Here is a 23,480-nt window from a genome sequence, read left to right as displayed (position 1 = left end):
TTGTCTCTTGTAGAAAAGGCATTACTTCTTTTTGGTGAGTCGTTAGGTAAGTTTTCCAGATCCTTTGATTAAAGATCTCCCTGTTCAAGAAAGAAAGTTTATTTTGCTTTTTTGCCAAGTTTATTTTTGCTTTTTGTGCCACTCTGTGGCACATATGGATTCCCTGTGGTGGACCTTACAAGATATGGACGGGGGTTATTTGGTATCTCACAGTGTTAGATCATCCTTTTCTGGAGCAGCTGGTTTGCAATATAGCTGTTCCTCAGTGGATTAGCAATATGACAGGTGTTCCAAGGTCAATGACACAAAGACTCATCAAAAAATGGACTTCTGGGATCCCTGGGTGGCGCAGCGGTTTGGCGCCTGCCTTTGGCCCGGGGCGCGATCCTGGAGAGCCGGGATCGAATCCCATATCGGGCTCCTGGTGCATGGAGCCTGCTTCTCCCTCTGCCTGTGTCTCTGCCTCTCTCTCTCTCTCTCTCTCTCTCTCTCTCTCTCTCTGTGACTATCATAAATAAATAAAATTAAAAAAAAAATGTACATGCATTTACAAAGGACTTGCTTATCATTAAGACCTGTGCATCAGGAATCTAGTCAGAGAGAACTTTCCCAAAGGAGAGGAAGAAAATCATGCTTATTCCCTAAATACCATAAGACAAGAGCTAACTGACGCAACCAAGAAGACTACCTCTTACAGGACAGAATGAAAAAATGAATGAATCTTATGGTAGATAGTACATCTTGTTTGATGGGTGTTTCTCATTTACAAGAATGACACAGCAGTGTGAAACTTTACAACTTCTTCCTGATATGAGGGCTTTGACATTTCATCATTGCCAGGTTTAGTGAGCATTTATATTTGCTCCTACTTCCAAATTTTTACATAAAGAAATCACCCCAAAATGAATTAGCTAAAATGTTTCTAGGTTCACCTACATCATGGGGCTAAGCATTATGAGCTTATTCACTGGTCTGATTGACTTCTAAACTTAGTTGTATAAAGTAAGATATCACCATGTAACAGAACCCAGCCCTGAAGCTACCCCAGACAAGATTAAGAGAATAACAAGTAAATGCAAAAGAAAGGCAAGTAGAAATAGCACTGTTTTCTCTCTAAGTTCTAATCACTTCAGCTCCAAGTCCATATTTCAACTGCATCTACTCAGATCTTCAGAACAGATTGCTAAAAAAATATTGTGGCAATGTTATTTTTGTTATTTGATTTTTTACTTTACAGGCATTCCCTACAGATACCACAGTGACAGCAGATTTATAGAGTGCTAATAAAAGGATGCACTCCTTGGAAATATTTTAGGATATGATATTTCTTGAAGTAATTACTCAAACCAGTAAAGCCCATAGCTGTTACATTCTGTATATTAGCCTGATCTCTCATTAACTATTTGAGTTCAGAAAAAAAAAAACCCTGAGAGGGAATTTACTTTTGGAATAAAGTGGATTTTAGCAATATTTGGGAGGAAATAAAAAAAAAAAAAACTGGAGAAAGTCCATGCTTCTTTGTCATTAAGACCATTTTTCTCATTTAAAGGAAGATTCTCCATTCTCTTCTGAAATGTTTTGAATTTCTTGAGGTCATGGTCTGCATCCTTAATTCAATTAAAACATTTATTGAATATCTTTGTCATGCACTATGGGAGATGCAAACATAAGTGACTCACTATCATTACTCTTAAGGAATATTCATTTACAGATTAACACAAGGGGAGGTGATGGTCTGAGAGAACTGTGGCTATCTATAGAAACCCAGAGGAGAGAGAAATTATTTTTGTTTTAACAACTTGGAAAGACTTCATAAAAGATACTGTGCTTAGGAATGAAGTTAAACTGGGTGTTATGCTATATGTTGGCAAATTGAACTCCAATAAAAAAAAATTAAAAGAAAAAAAGGAATGAAGTTAAGTGTGGCATTTGCATACATACGGATGAATGAGTAGGGGAGACTTCCTGAGAGATTAAACCAGTGATTCTCCAAGTGTGACCTCTGGACCAGCAGCCTCAGCAGCACCTAGGAATTTGTCATCAATGTAAAATTTTGGGCTCTACCCCAGACCTACTCAGTTAGAAATTCTGGGAGTGGTTCCAGTGATCTGTGTTTTAATAAGTCTTTCAGAGGATTCTGGTGCAGCAGGCTAAAATTGAGAATCATTGGATCAAACCACTCAAATGAAAATAAGAAGGTGGGAAAGGTAAAGTGTAGGAGTGCTGACAATATAGACTCCATCTTTGGCCCTCCCTCTTATTTCATGCCTATGCAATGACTTGCCTCAGGGCTCTATGTTCCAGGCCCCTTGAAGATTAACATATGCCCTGATCAGAATACAGTAAGGCTTGTTCTGACTTTCCTACTATCTGTTTTTATCTTGTATTTCTTTCCTTCCTGGAGTAAAACTTCCATAGGGACAGGATTTTTGTTTGTTTTGATTACTGCTGTATAGAGAGTGCTCAATATTTGTTGCATAGCTGCTGTATTGACATGCCAGGGGTGGAGGGCACTGGGAGCTACTGAGGAGGCAGTGGTGGTGGTGGGGTTGGCACTCTGGAAGATTAGGCTGAGCTACCCTTCCATGGGCTGGACTGATGTTAAATACAGGTGTGATGCTGTGGGTGGTTTCCTCCTTGTTTGTGGATGGAGTTACCTACCTCTGGTGTATGTGCAGGCCAGTGGAGCCCAGTCCCTCTGGGTCACACTCCTCCCTGCCCTGGAGAGTGACCTGCTTTGGCCATTCTATATGCTTGTTTTTGATCTTCACAGACTTGTAGGGCAGCATGATCCATACGGTTTTTCTTTGAGCTGGACATCAGCACATGGCATTTTGTTTTTCCTTTCCTACGTATCATTAGACATACGTTTAGCTAGGGAAATGGCAGAGTGTACCACTGAGTGTCAGAGGCGGTGTGGGGTGCATCTAGGATAGCAGTTCCTCTGTCAGTAGCTTATAGGGCCGCAGTGGCCGGGCGACATTTGAGTAAACTCTACTGATCTCTTTTCATCACACTAAATTATCCTAGTTTCCATTAACAAATGAAAAAAGCTTAAAGTAAATAAATTTATAGAACCAAACTAGAAAGATGAGGCCTTGCTTCTGTACTAAATTGTGACATTTAATGAACCTTTTTAGAGATCTAAAAGTGTACTGAGGGTATTTTCTATGAAAGAACTTGCAGTTATTGTGTTTGCAAAATCTAGTGCCATGTGATTTTATCCCTCACACAGTCCAGCTTGCTTAACTAATCTTGGAATCAGGATATATGTGTGTTAGATGATTATACTTCTATCTACCTCTATTTATTTTATATGTTTCTGTTTATGCATTTGTATATTTGCACATTTACATTTATTTTTAAAAATTAGGTGAAATTCTACCTCATTTAGTATTTTTAAGTTTTGGATTGACCTCAATAATGATTGATCAACATTATAATGTAGTCCAAATGATCTAATGTTGCTCTGAACAGCTTAGAAGTAAACTCATTGACTTTGCTAGCATCTGCATTTTTTTCCCAAGTCAAAACATCAAGAGAAAATAATTCCCATAGATGGAACATTTTATAAATTCAGGCCTCAAGTCGAGGTTTTTGTAAAAGGAGGAATCACCTGGAATAATATCAGTGCTACCTGCCATCTCTGCTTTCTTCAGCCGTTTTAGCTTCACAGTGATGGTACTTGACTGGCTTTAGAGGATGGAAAAATCAGATCACTGCAGACTGTATGGCTGGTTTGGCATCAGCTTTTCTCTTTCTCAACTGTTCCCAGTGTGTTGTTTGATCTGTAATATGTAATAACATGGATTTCTTAAAAACTCTGTTCCCTTTACTTACTTTGGTCAGTTTCTACATGTTTGGTTTGTATTTCAAGAGGCCCCAATCACAGGAAGAAAAGGTGAGCCTCTGATGGGCCAGGTTTGCAAAGGCCCACTTTCTAAAGAAAGGAAGCCTGAGGGGTACCTGGGTGGCTCAATTGGTTAAGCGCCTGCCTTCCACTCAGATCATGATCCCTGGGTCCTAGCATCGAGCCCTACATCAGGCCCCCTCCTTGGTGGGGAGTCTGCTGCTTTCTCTCCCTCTTCCTCTTCCCCCTGCTCATGATCTTTATCTCTGTCTCTAATAAATTATTAAAAAGGAAGCCTGTTACTGTTTTGATCTGCGTATAAATTAGAACTCTTTCTGGATCCAGAAAAACTTAGAAGGTGATCAGCTCCTTTCATGCACGGTCCATCTACACAACTAATCTTTGACACAAGATTATGTATATTCAAACTGATATTATTGTGCCTTGGTGAGTCTCCAGTAGCTTAAACAAAAAGGGAATTTAGTAAGAATATGGTTTCTGGTTTATTGAGCTTAAAGACGGCACTGGGCCTCAGGAATGGGCAAGAACCAGAGGCAGTGTTCTCTCTTATTCCCCTCTCTTCATCTGCTCCCTATTACTTGCTTTTGCTCCACTGTCATTTGCCTTTCCTCCTTGCCCTTCCCTTCTTTGCTTTCTCCCAATTATAAAATGTGATTCCATGTTGTAATATAAAGGAGTGGATTTTTACTGGCTCTGGCTGAGCAGGTCCCCATGCTTGACCATCATCTGGGCTGTGGCTAATTGGGCAAACAAATGGAGCTGCCAGAAGCTCACAGCTGTCAGGATGGAACTGATGCAGCTGTGGACACTGGTAAGAGGATTGGAGAAGGGGGTGTGGATGCTTCTTGAGAAAGGAACTGCAAAGCATTATGTCTGCTGTTAATTCATTTCTGTTTCAGTGAGCATTTTGATGGGCAGAAAATGAGCAGTTCCCTGGCTTGATACCCCTCACGGTGCCTTTGTCCTTATTTCCTAAGAATTGCTGGAAGGATATCTTTGCTGGTTATAGTTTCCAAAGATGGGCTCACCAATATATCCTATCCTACATGTTCTTCCTCCAATGTAAATTTGATACATCACCTTGATGTAGAGGTGAGGTTCATGTTCTCTCTCTTGAAACTGGGAAGGCTTATAAACACAAAGGAAGCAAAGCATAGATTTGACCTAGATAATAACAAGTGATATGGCTTCCACCTGCTCTCTCTCTCTTGGATTCATGTCTTGAGAGTACTGAACCAAGACTTAAAAAGTCCAACTATCCTGAAGCTATGTTATCCTGAAGCATAGTTATGCAGGAGAGATCATGGGGAGAAACTACACAGAGATGGAGATGCCCAATAATCCTCGCTGTTCCAGTCCCTAGTTGTTTGAGGCTTCAAAAAACACCAGTTTCCACACCTCATAGTGTCCTAGCTGATGCCAAGCAAAACAAGGATGAGTTGTCCCCTTCAAGTTCTATTGTAGAACAGACTCAAGCAGAATAATTTTTGCTGTTGCTTTAACCACTAAGTTGGGGTTAGATATCTGGAACACTTTTCCTGTCACTTCTCACTTTCAATCTTTCTATATTACCAACCTGCCTTAACAGTAGTCTGTCGACGCCATTCTATTCCCTTACTTACACTGCATAGAAAATGAGGATTGGAATCTATTAGACAAAGCAAGGGAAGAGTCTCCTGGGAATGCAAAGTGTGAAAGATATGATCAGTTTTATATTATTGACTTTAACCAACCTTCTTTCCTAAGTAAAATCATTTTTAAAAACAAATGCTAATTATATAAAGATTATTTGGGGAATAGATACAAACCATGCATTTGTTTCTTATGTTTATATTTAAATAAATAGAGAATATGAGCTTCTTGCCTTGTAATCTGTGGTGCAGTAGGAAAAAACATCAGAATAGGAATTGTGTGTTTGATGTGTGTCTGATCTTCCTGGCTTTGCCATGCTGGGCCCTTGCGAGAATGGACTTGACTATATATACTCCTCTCCCTCCCTTTATGAACTAAACTCCTCTGGCCCTTTTCTTATTTTACTCTTTTTTTCCCCTTCCTTTTATCTTGTTTTCTCTTCTTTCTTTCTCTGAACGGGACATTTATGCTTTTGAAATTTCTGATTAATAAATAATTGGGAAGCCAAATGTCCTGGTGTTGATGTCGAGAAAGTATGATGTCTTATTGAATTTATGAGTGTCAAATATATAAAAATGAGCCTATTCAGTCAGGATTATAGAGGTCTCTGCTTACCAGAAGATTTATTATAGAAAATTTTTGTGTTTTTCTTCCATTAGGCTATATATTTCAGTTACCAAAATTTTCTTTCTGTAATGTTGCTTAGACACACTTTCTAAAGATATAAGATGTAATTATACTTAAATTCACACTATGTGATTATTTTGGAGTGGAAATTATTTTGTCACTCTGAGAGGGAATTTTCAGTGAAATACAAGAACACCTTTTCTACATTTGATTTATTTGTAATTGCCCTTGCCTCTGTTACCTCTTATGTAGTTAAAGTTTTTTGAGTGAAGGAACTCCATGTAAAGTTTGAGTTTTAAATTTCCAAAGTTTCCTAGACAAATTCCTAAATGTGAAATATCATGCCTTACTTCTCCATAGTTTGCTAAAGTTCTTGATTCCATATTTAATATCTATAGGACTTGGACAACTTAACTCATATTTCTGAGCCCTAATTATATAACATTCAAGATTTTTTATGAAGGAGATATGTATGTAATATTTATATAAGTTTATGTATCATATTTTATGTAAGGAATATACGTATATTTAAATATTATAAGAGTGCTTGGGTGGCTCAATCCCAGTTGAGCATCTGAGTCTTGGTTTCCACTTGGGTCATGATCTCGGGGTCCTGAAATGGAGCCCCCAGGCAGGCTCCTCACTCAGCAAGGAGTCTGCTCCTCCCTCTGCCCTGCTTATGCTCTCTTTCTTTCTCTCTAAAATAAATAAATATCTGTAAACAAATAAACAAATAAATAAATATTGTAGAGTGCTGGCCATATATTAGGAGATAAAGTTAATAATTATTTTCTTTTTTTTTCCATAGGAGAAATAGTAGAGTCAGTGATAATAATCTACCCTCCCTCTGCTCATCCAGTCTGCACTTTTTCTTCCCATCTCCCTCCCTATATGGGCCTCAACCCTCAGCATAAACCTCTCTCCAATGCATACTTACCCTTTCGTAAGTATTCGGACATTTTTAAGTCTAAATGCTCTCCTTGAGAACAAATACTTCACTAGTGATAAATTAGCAGGAATAAAATGGTCAAAACCAACAGATAAAATGTGATCTTCAAAGCTTAACAAAATAATGTATGTTATATTAAAGTCAACTCTCAGGCAATTGAGGTCTGATTATTCATCCTAGTCAAACCCCATGCCCCTATCACCAAGAGCTCAATCATGATTTCTTGCCAGTGGCCCAGAATAGAGGTGAAAGGTGGCAAGGTAGGGTACAAATGGTGTGTGCTCTGAAATAAAGCCAATTTGAGTGAAAACTCTGGATCCTACTTACTAGTTGTAATATACAAGTGCTGTGGGGGTAGGGCTTTTAGGAGATAATTAAGGTTAAGTGAGATTATAAGGATAGGATCCTCATCTGATAGATCAGTAGCCTTATTAGAAGAGGAAGAGAGAGATTTGTCTCTTCTTGAACACAGTTGAGGGAAGGCCATAGGAGCACATAGTAACAGTAAAGGAAATACAAGTAAGGAAAGCAGCCATCTGCAAGTCAGGAAGAGAGTTCTCATCAGAACCTAACTCTGCTGGCACCCTGATCTCAGGCTTCTAGCCTCTAGAACTGTGAAAAAATAAATTTCTGTTGTTTAAGTCACCCAGTTTATGGTATTTTGATATGACAGTCTGAGTAGACTAATACAGCAAGTTGACTTAACCATTTGCCTCTTCATCAGAGTGGGGATAATAATCTTGCCTAAAACGCAAGATTATTGTGAGGACTAAAAGAGGTAGGTACATAAAGGCTTGGAAATTTAAAGAAAGGAAGAAAGGAATTTGAGCAATAATATCATTGTACAGAGTTCTTATGACTGTAAAATGGATCTGCTTACTTATACCCGATCTTATGGATCAGTCTCCTGGAATGTGTGTTAAAAATATAGATTTCTAGACCCCATACTGGGCCTAAAAAATTAGAATCTCTCTGATGCCCAGGAATCCAGAGTTCCAGGTTATCTCCTGTGCACTGAAATTTAGGGGCACTACTTCAAAGGCATGGTATGCTAATCAATGTCTCAAGATGTTGTTCTACAAATGCTTAATGTCAGGAACTCAGATTAAAGGAATTTATATCAGTAGATGCCGGTTGACAAGGAGAAGATTAACAGAAGTCATATTCTGAAAGCTCTGTCAGAGTGACTGTTGTTAATCTGCATGTGAATACTTTAGATATACCACAGAGGACAGTGTTTGAATGCTGGTTATAAAATTAATTAAGATAATATAGCAAGATTACTATGTAATTCTATTTAAATATCACTTTTTTTATCGATAATATATGAGAACACAGTGTGTCCAAGAAAATGAATTGGAAGAAGTTACTGCTCATGATTCTTTACCTGTGCTGTCTTGAATAAATAACTAGCAGGTGAAGTTGACTTTTGGTAGGTACATGTAATAGCTGAACAGAAGATACTGTTCGCTCCCTGGCTCACAGAAATATTGACTTCTTTTTTAGTGATGCTGAGTCTCATCTAAATGATTAAATCTTTAAAAAGAATACCAGCAAGTGGTAATTACAATGCCTAATCCACCTCCTCACATCTTCATGCAAGACAATATTTACTCTGGGTTGTGTGTTTGCCAGAACAATCATAGCCCAGCTTTAGCTGGTGGGTGTTCAGCTGTATCTTTGCCATGCATTTTTGCAAGATGTTGTGAAGACTCAACTGAAACTCAGAAGCTTTGTCAATGGTTAAAAATGTCTCACTAGGAATGAATTAGCATTTTCACTTGGATTTCAATTTGACTTCTATTTGTATTCCATTAATTTTAGCTCCCTGCTCTCTTCCTTCCTTTACTAATGTATCCAATCTCACAATGCATATGTGATAGTGAGCTTTGTTATTTTATAGTCCCATTTAGTTTGTACAATGGATTTATTCTTTATTGGACTTCTACTCTTTATCAGGTACTGTGCTAGTTACTGAAGTCCACATCTGCTAAAATCGACATTAACAAAATAGGAGGAGGGCTGATATCCCGAACAACACGTGGAACATATTTGTTACAAACTTGACAGGGTTATGTCAAACCTTGACAGGGTTATGTGTTATGGATAGTTATCTTCTTTTATAACATATCTGTAAGTCTCAGGATAGTTTTTGTCATCCTTGAACAACATTCTTTGGAAATTAAGTGCTTTTATTTTTCTCTTTTAAGTTGCCCATACATTTTTCATAATTGTATTAGTTTCCTATTGCTGCTGTAACAAATAACCAAGACTTAATGCCTTAAAACAACACAAAAGCATTATCTTACATTTCTGGAGGTCAGAAGTCTGAAATCAGTCTCACTGGGCTGAAAGTAAGGTATCAGCAGGACTGCATTTCTTTTTGGAGGCTTCAAGGGAGAATCTAATTTTTTCTTTTTTCTTTTGCCATTTCCTACTTCTTACAGGCTGTTTGCATTCCTTTGTTCATGGCCCCCTTGCATCTTGAAAGTGAGCAATGACCAATCAAGTCTTTCTCATGATCCCATCTGTTGTGGACTGAATGTTTATGTCACCCCAAATTTCATTTTCATATGTTGAAGACCTAGCCTCCAATGTGACTGTATTTAGAGACGGAGTCCCTGAGGAAATAATTAAGGCTCAATGAGCTTGTAAGGGTAGAGCATTGATCTGGTAGGATTAGTGTCCCTATCAGAAAAGGCATCAGAGAACTTGCTCCCTCTCTCTCCCTCTCTCTCTCTCTTTCTCTCCCAGTCTCTCTCTACTCGCATGCAAGAAGGAAAGACCATGTGAGTACATAGTAAGAAGCCAGCTATCTGCAATCCAAAGAGAGAGCTCTTACTAGATATCAGTCCTGATGCACCTTAATCTTAGACTTCAACTTTCAGAACTGTTGTTTAATCCACCCATTGTGTTATGGTAGCCTAAGTAGACCAATACATGAGCTCTCTGGTTCTAGCTCTTCTGTCACCCTCTTTCCCTATGTAGGGACACTTGTGATTATATAAGGTCCACCCAGATAATCCAGCTGTTTAAAATTCAGCTGATTAGCAATTTAAATTCCATCTATGACCTAATTTTCGTGTTGTAACATTATTCACAGATTCCGAGGAGTAGGGTGAGGGCATCTTTGGGGGACCATTATTCTTACCACAATATGTACTTTACTTTCAGCCTCAATCCCTCTTTCTCTCTTTGCTTTCAGAGGTTAAGTGTTATTTACTAAGTATCTTTCCTTTTATTATATTGTTTTGAGTTGGGGTGCTTCTTTTCAGTGGCTTAGATATCTTCTGCTTCTAGGGTCAGATAAAAGCCCATCCTGGTTTTCAATAATCTATAATTTCTTAAACATCTTTTTGATGACTCTCATACTCATTTCTCCTTCTGGTATCCTTCTGCATAAGGCTGTTATGATTTTCTCCCTGGATCTGCTGCTATGCCTTTGTAGCCTCCCCTTGCCTTTTAGAACTTTTTGTTCTCTTCAGAGAGTATTCTTTTCTCTATTTCATTTCAATATAGGCAGATAAAGTTATATTTACATATTTTCCTTCAAATTATTGTGTTCTTTTGCTTTGACAATAAATCACAAAAATGTTTAATGATTAAACAATTTTCTGGTCTTATTATTATTTTTCTATCAATATAGGTTTGTGAACTTCCTTTTTATAGTAATTATCTTCTTTCCCCCAGCAACATTTCTTTTTAAACTAAAGACTATACTTCATTCATATTTCTTTGGTTTTACATAGTGCCTGCATTAAATTTAGTTACTATGTCTTCCTATAAATGGTAACAATTTATCAGACTTGGCTTATTTTTTATGATCTTGACTATTTGATGAATATGGGTAAGGCATTTTGGAGATGTCCTTCACTTTGGGTTTGCCTGATGTTTTCTTTTGATTAGACTGGGGTTATGGGTTTTTGAGAGTGAGACCATGGAGGTTAAGTACTATTCCCATCATCATCAGAATCAGTCATTTCTCTGAAGAGCTATGGTACTTTTCAGTGGAGAATGAAATTTGAAACCAAGTTGAGTATTAGGGGCTGCCCACTGTTACCAGAGTGTTGTTCTAACCTTTTCAGTCAGTGGACAGAGCTTGGAAATAAATAGATATAAGCTAACCTCTGTACATACATGTATCTATAATTATTTCTATATTTATCCAACTGTATCTGTATTAAACTGAACATGAGTTAATATTGATATCTCAAACTCTAATCTATCACCACACGAATCATTCTAGCCTCCTTTTCTTGCTTATCTATAACTTTCTACTCCCACAGTGAACTCCCACTATTTGTTATACATGTATAACAGTTTCAGAATAGTTAACCCATACCCCATGAAAAACATCTTTATCAACTAGAATACAGTGCTTAGGTACTATTCCTTTTTCTTCAGTAATTTTCAAAGTTACTTCAGTCACCATTGTTTAACCTCAACTCCTGATTTCAGGTTATATATTCATACTAAAATTAGATTCTTTTTGTCATGGTCTGTATTCCATACTGGGATCCCCTGACCACTTAATTTTTTTTTAATTCATACATTAGGCTTACTCTTTGTGTTATAAAGTTCTGTGGGTTTTGACAAATGAATAATGTCATGTGTTTGTCACCTCAGTATCATACACAGTAGTTTCACAGTACCAAAAATATCTCCTGTGTTTATTCAACCCTTCCCCTTCTCCAAAGCCTGGTAACCACTGATTGTCTTTTCCAAGTGTCATGTAAGTTGAGTCATTATAGTATGTAGCCTTTTCAGACTAGCTTTTTTCACTTAGCAATGTGCATTTAAGATTCATCCATGGCCCTTTCTGCCTCCGCTGCCACCATGGTGCCCGTGAAAAAGCTTGTGGCGAAGGGGGGTAAAAAAAAGAAGCAAGTTCTGAAGTTTACCCTTGATTGCACCCACCCAGTAGAAGATGGAATCATGGATGCTGCTAATTTTGAGCAGTTTCTTCAATAGAGAATCAAAATGAATGGAAAAGCTGGGAATCTTGGTGGAGGGGTTGTAACCATCGAAAGAAGCAAGAGCAAAATTACTGTAACTTCTTAAGTGCCTTTTTCCAAAAGGTATTTGAAATATCTCACCAAAAAAATATTTGAAGAAGAATAACCTCCGTGACTGGTTGCGCGTAGTTGCTAACAGCAAAGAGAGTTACCAGTTGCGTTACTTCCAGATTAACCAGGACGAGGAAGAGGAGGAAGATGAGGATTAAAACTCATTTATCTCAAATATTTTGTATGAGTTCTTGAATAAAACTTGGAAATCCCCCCCCCAAAAAAGATTCATACATGTTGTTGTGTAGATTGATAATTCATTTCTTTTTATCTCTGAAGAGTATTCCATTGTGTAGATGTATTACAGTTTGTTTATCCGTACTTTTTTAAAGACATCTTGAGTACTTCCAGTTTTTGGTGATTACAAATAAAGCTGCTATACACATACATTCATATATGTGTTTTTGCATACATAGTTTTCAAATCATCATGCTAAATCCAGCAATTGACAAATCATATGGTTAGATTGTTTTTAGCATTATAACTAAGCACAAAACTGTCTTCCAAAGTGATTTTACCATTTTGCATTTCTACCAATAATGAATGAGAGTTTGTTGCTTCACATCCTTGCCGGCAATTGATACTGTAAATTTTCTTGGATTTTAGCCATTCTAATAGGTTATAGTATCTCATTTTTATCTTCCTTAGCAGCATCTGAAAGATGTGCTAAGCAACTATAAAAGGACAAAAGAAGAGAAGTAAACGAAAAAATGGGTGGTGGTGATGGTATTTATGCTTTATGATGGGTGATTAGTTTTGGGATAATAAAGTTTTCTGTATTGTATTATTTATTCAACTTATTTTCTGGGCCTGAATTCAATGAGGGAGTTACATTTGGGAAAGTGGGGGCTACTTCAAATCATACTAAATGGGAGATTTACTCTGTTATATGTGTGTGTATATATCTGTATTTATCTCTTTCTCTCTCAGCATATGTAATATATGTATAAAATATCTTAAGTCACTTATTAGGCTGGGCAAGGAAGGACATGAGGACCTAAGTGGTTACCTGCGGTGGATTAAAGATGTCTGCACATGTTTTGCTACTTCTGTTATTGAGAAGTGGAGTTTAAATTCATTCCCCTTGAATTTGGTCTGTCTTTAATGACTTGTTTAAACAATAAATGTAGTGCAAGTAACATTCTGGGAATTCTGAGGCTATATCAGAAGAAGCCTTATATCTTCTGTCCAGGACTCTTGAGCCATTTCTTCATGGGGAACCCTAGCCTGCTAAGTAAGATGCCTGATTATTCTGAGACCACCACCACTTTGGAGAGGCCACATGTAGATGCCACAGTCAATTGCAGCTCAGCCCACTCTTTTAATCATTTCCTCCAAGTTTCCAGAAAGGTGAGTGCAGCTGTCTTGGCCCCTCTGGAGCAGCCCAGCCAGCAGCTGAATACCATCCAGTGACTTCTGTCTTTGTCTGGTGGCACGGAAAAATTGATCAGAGGGAAGAATTGATCAAAGAGGCCCTTCCTGAATTCTTGATCCATAAAAATATAATAGATGATAAAAATGATTGCTATAAGCCATGAAATTTTGGGGGTAGTTTGTTATGTAGCAAGAAATGACCAGAATAGCACCCTATGGCTTTCTGGGTCTGAAAGTGAACCATATAGTACACATTAAGGCTCATTCTATGAGATTTTACAGCAGTCACAACACCAATGCTGCATTATTCTATTACAGAAAATAAAGGACTTCATTTGCAGGCACTGCCAATGCTTTTAATCTTCACATACACAGCTACTTACCCAAAATGAAATATATCTTCTTTATTAAATTTTCAAGTCTTCCTGATAAGAGCTAGAGTAATCTAACAAATATTGATTATATAAACAGAAGCTCTAATCTCATCTGCTCTGATCTCATCTGTGACATAAAATTAGTATATATTTTCCACTATTAGAATGATAGCTTGGTGAAAAATTATAATATTCCTTTCAAAAATGAGTTTCCCTGTATTCCCTTTCATTTATATTAAAAATACTCTTTTTTTAGAGAACTCTTTTTTATTCCTCTGGAAATCTATTCATTAACAAGTCATTTTACGATATGTGGTATATGGAAAAATTTTATAGTGAAAAACTATGTGGCCAAAATTTCATTCTTAAATAAAAAGCTCAAAGGCTTAGATATTGATATAACATGAGTATCTCCTTAAGACACATGGTTACAATAACAGAATGTAGTGAACAAGAAAAATACATTTAAAATAGTACTAAATTCTCCAAGAAAAAAATGAAAATATTGTCTCATTAAAGTGTTAAAGAAATTGGGTACTATGGAAGTCACTTACTAAAATATTCAAGTAAAAATGGAAGGAAAAATAATAGGGTCCCATTAGTTTTTAATGAAAAGGCAATAGAAATAATTCTAATTATGATAATTTGAATTGTGGATGCCTGCAGTTTACCTTGCTATTCTGGGAAATAAGAAGATTTGCTTTAGAAAACTTGATAATATAAATAAGAGTATAGTATAGATTTGTAACCAACTTAAGGTTACGGGAAATTTTTTTAAGAGCAGATGCTAATTCACATAAAATAAAAAAAAATTGATTACTTCTTAGGCTTGAATTTCATCACAGCAGATCCCAGATGAATGTTTGATTGGTTAATATAGCTTGATTTATTATACATAGTGGAAAAACCAAAATTGTATTTTAAAGATTTTATTTATTTATTTTTATTTGAGAGAGAGAGAGAGAGAGAGAGAGAGAGAGAGTGCAAACAGGGGAGGGGGAGGGGCAAGCAGACTCCATGCTAAGAGTGGAGCTCTGTGCATGGCTTGATCTCACAACCTGTGAAATCATGACTGAAACCAAAATCAAAAGTCAGTTGTGCAACCAACTGGGCCACCCAGGTGCCCCTGAATTATACTTAAAAGAATTTCTTACTCATGCAGATATTTCTGTATCTGTGCATAATTCAATTAAGACTGTTTGAGCTTCTTGTTAGAGTTATTTGATGTCAGAAAGCACTTTAGGTAAATTGGAACAGCTTTTTTTTTTTTTTTTTAAAGATTTTACTTATTTATTCATGAGAGACAGAGAGAGAGAGGCAGAGACACAGGCAGAGGGAGAAGCAGACTCCATGCAGAGAGCCAGCGGTGGGACTCAATCCCGGTCTCCAGGATCACACCCAGGGCTGAAGTGGGCGCTAAACCGCTGAGCCATCGGGGCTGCCCTGGAACAGCTTTACTAAGAGAGTCAGCATTTAGTCCTTAGCCAAACTATGAAATGGACAAAGTGTTCAAAGAACCCAGTGGTTCTCTTGTACTCCCCTACCAAGGGTATCTACTATTGCTATGATTTCCAGGTTACCTTTTTCTCTTCCAGAATTTATAATTTTCAGTATCAAGTTTTGTCAGCTAATGAAAAAATCATGCCTAAGTGTAAATGTACTCAATGCTTTTAATCCATTAGCTGTATTTGCATCATCAAGAAGAGGAGACTATTTTAATATCTGGATTTGTGAGTTAGAGTTTAAATCTCAGTAATTCTGTTAACCAAGAGTGTTCTTCTCAATATTTATATTCATATTAATTACCTAGAAATTTTATTAAAATGCTGATTCTCATTTTGTCCTCTGGGGTCGGGCATGAGATTCTACTTTTCTTTTCTTTCTTTCTTTTCTTTTTTTTTTTTTTTTAGATTCTACTTTTCCAACAAGTTCATAGGTGGTGCTATACCTTCTATTCCATGGACCATGGTTTAAGTAGCAAAAACCTAGAGCATGTTATCTGCCTATTTCCCACCTATCGATTGAAAATAATGCCAGTCTCATACAGTTATTGCGGGTGTTCTATGAGTTGCTTTATGCAATGTGCCTGGTATAGTTCCCAGGCCAAGAATCATGCAGTATACTGGGGTGGAGGGAGTAGTGGTAGTACTGTGATGATAATAAGAGTTTTAATAACATATTGGAGAATTTCAGGCTGAAGGCCTTGGAAATAATTTTCAGATGTAGATACTTGGATTCTGAACATGTCTTTGGAGGCAGCCTGCTTAAACCACCTGTACCTCGGGCTTTCGCTGATGAATAGAGCAAACACCTGGGTAGCCCTCGGTTCTCCAATAACTCAAGACCATAGAGACTTCCGAGTGTCCATGTCTTAGTTCCTGTGGTCCAGTCAACACAAAATACCAGCTGAGTTAACATTTTCTCTCACAGCCTGACTTACATGTTTTTGTGGAGATTTTAGAAGGGGGGAGACATGGGAGAGGGTTTTTGTTTTATTTTGTTTTTTAGTCTCTGTAAGTCAGGAGGACTCTTCTTTGAATATCTAAGGAAAGAGAGATTCAAGTGCAATATTACAATGTCTCTTAGCATTAATAAAATTGTATGTGAGAAACAGAAGTACAGCATGATGTTCATCTCATCTTTATCTCTAGGGATCTCTAAAAACTTGGAATGGAGCAATTTCTTTCCCCTTGGTAAGAGATAGTTGCTGGGGAAGGTTATGAACCACTTCTTTAATGTCTTTGATTGCTTCCATTACTCGTTATTCCAGGAAACTTATAAGTGCAGAAAAACTGGAGTTTCAGTACCTCAATGCTGAATAAGCAGAGCAGAGAAACAAAAGAAGAGAGGTGATATTACCAGTACTTGGCTGTGTCACTGGAGTCTTATAGCCCACAGTTTATTGGCTGATTTTTCAGGAAAACATTTTTTTCTCTTGGGTCCTTTCTTTTTTTTTCCAAGATGCTATTTCTAAAAGGTCAGTTATTTGGCATATCTCTACTCTGCATATTAAAATGCAGAATGCATCAAATTAGAATAAGCTAAAAATTACTCCTGCAATTCATTCGGTACATATTTTTAAAGATATTGTTTTTAAGATTGTCTGTTTAAGAACACAGGTAGTATTTATGATTGAGCATCTATCAAAATTTTCACTTCTGTAGCAATGGTTATCTTTCATAATCCATTTGAAATAGCCTTCACGGTCACTTTAACCTTAAGAGGGTATGGTTTCCTTCTTGATTTTTTTTTTTTTTTTTTGAGGAAGCACTACCAGTCTTTGATTTTCTGCAGTACTGCTTGAAAGATGAAAATGTCAAGATGGATGACAGCTAATGAACTGAATGCTCAATAGTTCATCACCTTGGTTTTTCCTGAAACCATTTCTTGTCCTTGCTTGGTAAATTGAAATCACTTGACTTTGTTGCAATACCTGACAGGAGTCAAATTCCCAAATATCCAGACAGGAGTAAATTCTTTTAGCATCACAAATCTTTTGCTGTCTGGGGCTATTAGGCCAGTGGGTTACGGTATAGAAAAGATGAGACTATGGTCATGTTCCATCTGGCTCCCTTAATTCTGACAGAAGTGCACGAGGACCATAGATCCTCTTACCTTGTCATTTGAAGAAGGGATGAGGTGAGAATTGTGCATAGATCAGCATAAATGAATCTCTACTCTTAGAGGAATAGCTCAGACATTAAGTCTACTTATGATTGGCCAGTCATATCATTTTGGTGTATAAAGTGTATGTCTAGTTTTCATACTCATTCAAATATTTATGTCAAAGTGTATTTTAATTATAATGTGGCATGCAGCCTATATTTTCTAAGCTAGTGAAATAATCCACATAAATAAAACAACTAAGTAACCAATTGACTTCTTTTTATTGTAACATCTTGGCATAGCCTGTATTAAAGAAAATAACATTAATCAAAATTTTGAGATACCTAATGTGATGTCAGCCTTAGCTATGTAGTGTTATAGCAATTAAATGAAGACTATAATAGCTAATTAAACAGTTCTTTGGGTTATAATCTTAATGTTATAATAGCAATAATACCTTAAATTTGATTAGCACTTTCCAATTTTGCAAAATGTTTTTGTAAATATTAGCACAGATAAAATATGGAGAGGTTATGGTGTCATTGCCCATATTTATACATAAGAAAACTGAAGCTCAGAAAAGTTAGTTGGCTTGTCTAAAATAACATAGCATTAGTGTCAGACCTGGAATGTCATTAAATTTAGCATCATTTATTGTTTATGTCACTTGCCATACATAAGCTCTCAGGAAGAGAAAAATTAAATTACACAAATGTATAATCACACATGTGGACCAATGTTTCAAAGGAAAAGTAAAACGGGTACCCAATTATGTGGCTGAGGGAAGACTAAATTTAAGGAGTGACATGTGTGTGGTCTGTGTCATGTGATTGAGGAGGAGCCAATGGGTGCCCACGCTAGGGAGGAGGCTGGCCCCAGTTTGAGATTGGAGAAAAAGGGAGCAGACAGCAGCAGGCAGCATGACACGTGGACCACGGACTTTTAATTTCATTGTAAGTTACACAGGAAATAGGGGAATGCCATGATCAAACTTGAATCAGGTATTCTGTTTCAAAGTTTAGTAGATGTTTTTAATTATATAACATCTTTCTTTTGGTAGTGCCTCCTTGGAATTCTTGTTTATTTTATTTTATTTATTTGCCTATTGTTTACACTATTTTTCTCATATATAATCAGTATATAGGAGTTTGATATGTTGGCTGTCATAACCGGTGGCTCCTGCATTTTTTAGAAAAAAAAAAACTCTTGTGAGGACATAAATCTGGCTAGGAAATTAATATGTGGTTATAGGAAGACTACATTGCACTCTCTGTGAGCTTCAGTAATGTGGAATTTAGCTGAGATTTTGATATCATTTCTTCATTATATTAAACAAGTGGTTGTGTAATGCTTTGGCTCAAAATCGAATAAGTTGACCAAAGAAGGTATATTTTGAAAGCTGTGAGATGATGCCCTTGAATGGCTGTCAGATTTTTCTTTTGCCTCCAGTCTCATGTCAGTCTTAGCAGCCTGCATCTACATGTTGAACAAGTATTCTGGCCTTGAACATGGCCTAATCCTTTTAGAAATTAGTTTATGTATGCGTTTTAAAGCAGAGAAACACATTGTGTTCACTTTGAAGTTGTTAGCTTTAAAGCAACCAAATTTCTGTCCTTTGAATTAATTTCCTAAAGTTTTAGAGAGACATTTAGGACACAGAGGTGGGATCATCCACCTAATTTTTGTTTTCCTGTTTGAATCTGGTTCTGTGCCAAATGGCATTTTCAGACCTGAGACCAAAATCCATAATAAATCTAAATGTTTGCAAACTTCATGTTTTAAATAAATTAAATAGATTTTTTTGAGGATATAAATATTCAATTTAATTTCAACAATAATTTGTCATTACAAACATTTTTTGTGTTTATCAAACTGCTTCCCAAGTGTGTTATCAGTGATAAGACACTTCTAGCATCCAGAACTCAACTAATGAATTTTTATTGTTTTACTTGAGCCTTACCTTTATCTTGGAATATTTCACCAGAATCATTAAGAGGAGCAAATTAAGTTGGTATCTAGGAGGTCTTATTTTTTCTAGTTTTATTGAAAAATCATTGACACATATCACTGTATGATTTTAAGGCATCCAGCATGAGAGTTTGATTTACATTTACTATGAAATGATAACAACAATAGGTTCAGCTAACATCCATCTTCTAATATAGATACAATAAAAAGAAAAGAAAGAAAAAAAGGAAAACACAATTTGTCCTTGTGATGAGAACACATAGAATTTACTCTATTAACTTTCCTGTATATGTATAGTATAGCAGTGTTAGCTACAGTCATCATGTTGTATGTTACATCCCAAGTACTTATTTATCTTCTAACTGGAAGTTTGTGTTTTTTAATAACTTTCCTCCATTTCCCCCTCCCCTGACCCTTTGCCTCTGGTAACCACAAGTTTGATCTTTTTTTCATGAGTTTGATTTTTTTTAAATAATTACTCATATAGGGAACCGTGGGTGGCGCAGCAATTTGGCGCCTGCTTTTGGCCCAGGGCGCGATCCTGGAGACCCGGGATTGAATCCCACGTCGGGCTCCCGGTGCATGGAGCCTGCTTCTTCCTCTGCCTGTGTTTCTGCCTCTCTCTCTCTCTGTGACTATCATAAATAAATAAAAATTAAAAAAATAATTACTCATATAAGGGAGATCAGATCACACAGTATTTGTCTTTCTCTGTCTGACTTATTTTACTTAGTGTAATGCCTTCAAGGTCCATCCATATTCTTGCAAATGGTAGGATTTCCTTACTTTTTTATGGCTAAATAATATTCCATTGTATTTATATACCATAACTTCATTATCCATTCATCCATTGGTGGACACTTATGTTATTTCATGTTTTGCCTCTTGTAAATAATGCTTTTGTGAACATGGGGTGCAAAATATCTATTCAAAATAGTCTTTTTGGTTTCCTTTGAATACATTATCAGGAGTAGAATTACTGGATTATGTGGTGGTTATATTTTTAATTTTTGGAAGATCCTGGATACTGTTTTCCATAGTGGCTGAGCCAATTTATAATACTACTAACAGTGCACAGAGGATCCCTTTTCTCCAAATCCATACTAGCATTTGTTATCTCTTGTCTTTTTGATGATTACCATCGTAACAGGTATGAGGCAATATGTCATTGGGCTTTAATTTGCGTTTCTCTCATGATTAGTGATGTTGAGCATCTTTTCATGTACCTGTTGGCCTTTCACGTATCTTCTTTGGAGAAGTGTGTAATTATGTTCTTTGCCTTTTTTTTTTTTTTTTTTGCTATTGAATCATATGGGTTCTTTGTATATTTTGGATATTAACTCCTTATCTGATATATGGTTTGCAAATATTTGTTTTCATTCTATAGGTTGTCTTTCATTTTTGATGGTTTCTTTTGCTAGACAGAAGCTTTTGAGTTTGATATAGTCCCACTTGTTTATTATTGATTTTATTACTTTAGCTTTAGGTGTTAAAAAATCACTACTAAGACTCCAGTCAATAAGATTTATTCCTGTGTTTTCTTCTAGGAGTTTCATGGCTTCAGCTTCTTATATTTAAGTCTTCAACTATAAGACTTAATTTTGATTAAATTTTTGTGAGTGGTATAAGAAATTAGTTCAATTTTATTCTTTTATATATGAAATCCAATTACCCCAGCAGCATTTATTGAAGAGATTATCTTTTCTCCATAGAGTATTCTTGGCTCCCTTGTGAAATATTAGTTGACCACATATACTTGGAATTATTTCTGGACTCTTGATTCTATTCCATTGGTCTATTTGTCTGTTTTTATGCCCATATCTTACTGTTTTGATGACTATAACATCAAAATAGCATCTCTTGAAATCAGGAAGTGTGATGCCTTCTGCTTTGTTCTTCTTTCTCAGGATTTCTTTGGCTATTCAGGGTCTTTTGTGGTTCCATATAAATTTTATGAGTGTTTTTCCTACTTCTGTAAAAAATTCCATTGGAATCTTGATAGGGATTGCATTGAATTTATATTTGATTTTTGATAATATTGACATTTCAACAATATGAATTCTTTCAATCCATGAACACGAGATACCTTTCTATTTATATGTATCTTTAATTTCTTTCATTAATTTATTGTAGTCTTTAGTATAGATATCTTTCACTTCCTTAGTTAAATTTATTTCTATGTATTTTATTATTTTTGATGCTCTCATATGTGGGATTGATTTCTTTTTCAGAAATTTTGTTGTTTGTATATAGAAATGCTACTGAATTTTTTATGTTAATTTTGTATCCCGTCAAGATTCCATTCATTTTTCTTTTACTTGAAACATCAATAGTGTCATATATTTGAAGGGCAACTTGAACTTTTTTTAGTGCAACACACTAAAAGTAATTTGAATTTCCTCAACAATATAATTCTGTTTCTTTTTATGCTTCCTTCTTATGCATGTGAACAATAATCATTTTAAAAATCATCATAATATGTGTGTTGCAAAATGCTTTGTAGCTGTTAAGGTTATGCTTTCAGTGTTTTAAAAATTAAGCTCCAGCAGTTAATTCTGTGAAAGCCTTGTCCATCCAGGGTTTTTATCTGATCATACTACATTATCTTTAGGACAGTTAAATGAGCAGTTGTCCTTGGGACTTTTTTTTCTGAATGTTATCTTTTGTTTGTTTGAGTGAACCATTTATGACCATGGATTTCCCTTCATGTTTATTAGAGAAGACAAAGTAAACCAGAAAATAAAAAATATCATGTGTATCTAAATATAATCCTCACAAGGTTTTTTATTATTGTTTCTCTTTTAAGAGGGGTTTTCTTAGCATCACACAGTAAGGGAGATGATTTCTTGCTCAGGATGAGCTCTCTTTGGCTAAACTGACCCCATTAGCCTATAAATAGCTATATTTACCTAATTGGCATTCAGTTCTCATCTACTACCCCTCTTGAAACCCATCTTAAAAACTCATCTTTAGATTGGATATGATCTAAGTTTATTTTTTATTTCCCTTTGCTCAAAAATAGTTTTCCAGGGGTGCCTGGGTAGCTCTGATGGTTGAGTATCTGCCTTCAGCTCAGGTCATGATTTCAGGGCCCTGGGATGGGGCATCAGCTTTGGGCTTCCCACTCAGCGGGAAGTCTGCTTATCTCTCTCCCTCTTCCCCTCCTCCTGCTCATGCTGTCTCTCAAATGAATAAATAAAATCTTAAAAAAATTTTTTTCCCAAAGGTCATGGAAATATACATGGGGGTGGGGATTGGATAATGAGTATATACACATCACTCAAATCAAGCACCATTTTGCTAACATTTATGTAGATGTGCCTATGTTGTCAGTTCCTGGCTTTGGCTCTTACCATCCATAAGACAGTCTGGTCTCAGAATTTCTTCTCATTCCTTCAGGCACAGCACAGGGACTTGCAAGTAGTCCCTTCTGCCTAAAGGTAACCTAAGGCAGAATGTCTCACAATGTGGCCACTGAACCCTTGCATCAGAATTCCCTGGCCTGCTTTTGAAAGTATTTCCTGGCCACCTCCCAGATGGAATGAATCAGAATCTCAAGTGTTGTATACTGGTGATCTGAATTTTTCCTATATATCCCAAAGTGGTTTTGGGCACACTAAAGTTTTATGACCAGTATTATGGACTGAATATTTATGTCACACCCCAATTCATATATTGTAGCCATAAACCCCAGAATGATAGTGTTAGAAGGTGAGGTTATATGGGAGGTAATTAGGTTTAGATGAGTTCATGAGGGTGGAACCTCTATAATGGGATTAGTACCCTTACAAGATGTTTAGACACCAGAGCTTCCTATTATTGTCATGTGAGGTTTCAACAAAGACAGCCATCTGCAAGCCAGGAAGAGAGCTTGCTGAACCAGACTATGCTGGCACCCTGTGTCTCACTTCCCAGTCTCCAGAACTGTGAGAAATAAAGATCTGTTTAAGCCACCCAGTCCATGGTATTTTGTAATGTTGTCCAAGCAGACTAAGACAACCAGTGTCCTAGGG

The 23,480-nt window shown here is 36.5% G+C and overlaps 1 protein-coding gene and 1 pseudogene across 1 annotated transcript in view; both read left to right on the top strand.

Annotated features, from left to right (window-relative positions):
- Positions 1-23,480, top strand: part of GRM8 (glutamate metabotropic receptor 8) — a 748,335-nt gene that overhangs the window by 392,726 nt on the left and 332,129 nt on the right. The window lies entirely within an intron of this gene.
- Positions 11,901-12,357, top strand: LOC121475147 (annotated as a pseudogene).

The sequence above is a fragment of the Vulpes lagopus genome, chromosome 13 (genome assembly GCF_018345385.1).
Source record: "Vulpes lagopus strain Blue_001 chromosome 13, ASM1834538v1, whole genome shotgun sequence".
In the NCBI taxonomy this organism is placed as follows: Eukaryota; Metazoa; Chordata; class Mammalia; order Carnivora; family Canidae; genus Vulpes; species Vulpes lagopus.
This window is presented reverse-complemented; position numbering and strand designations above follow the sequence as displayed.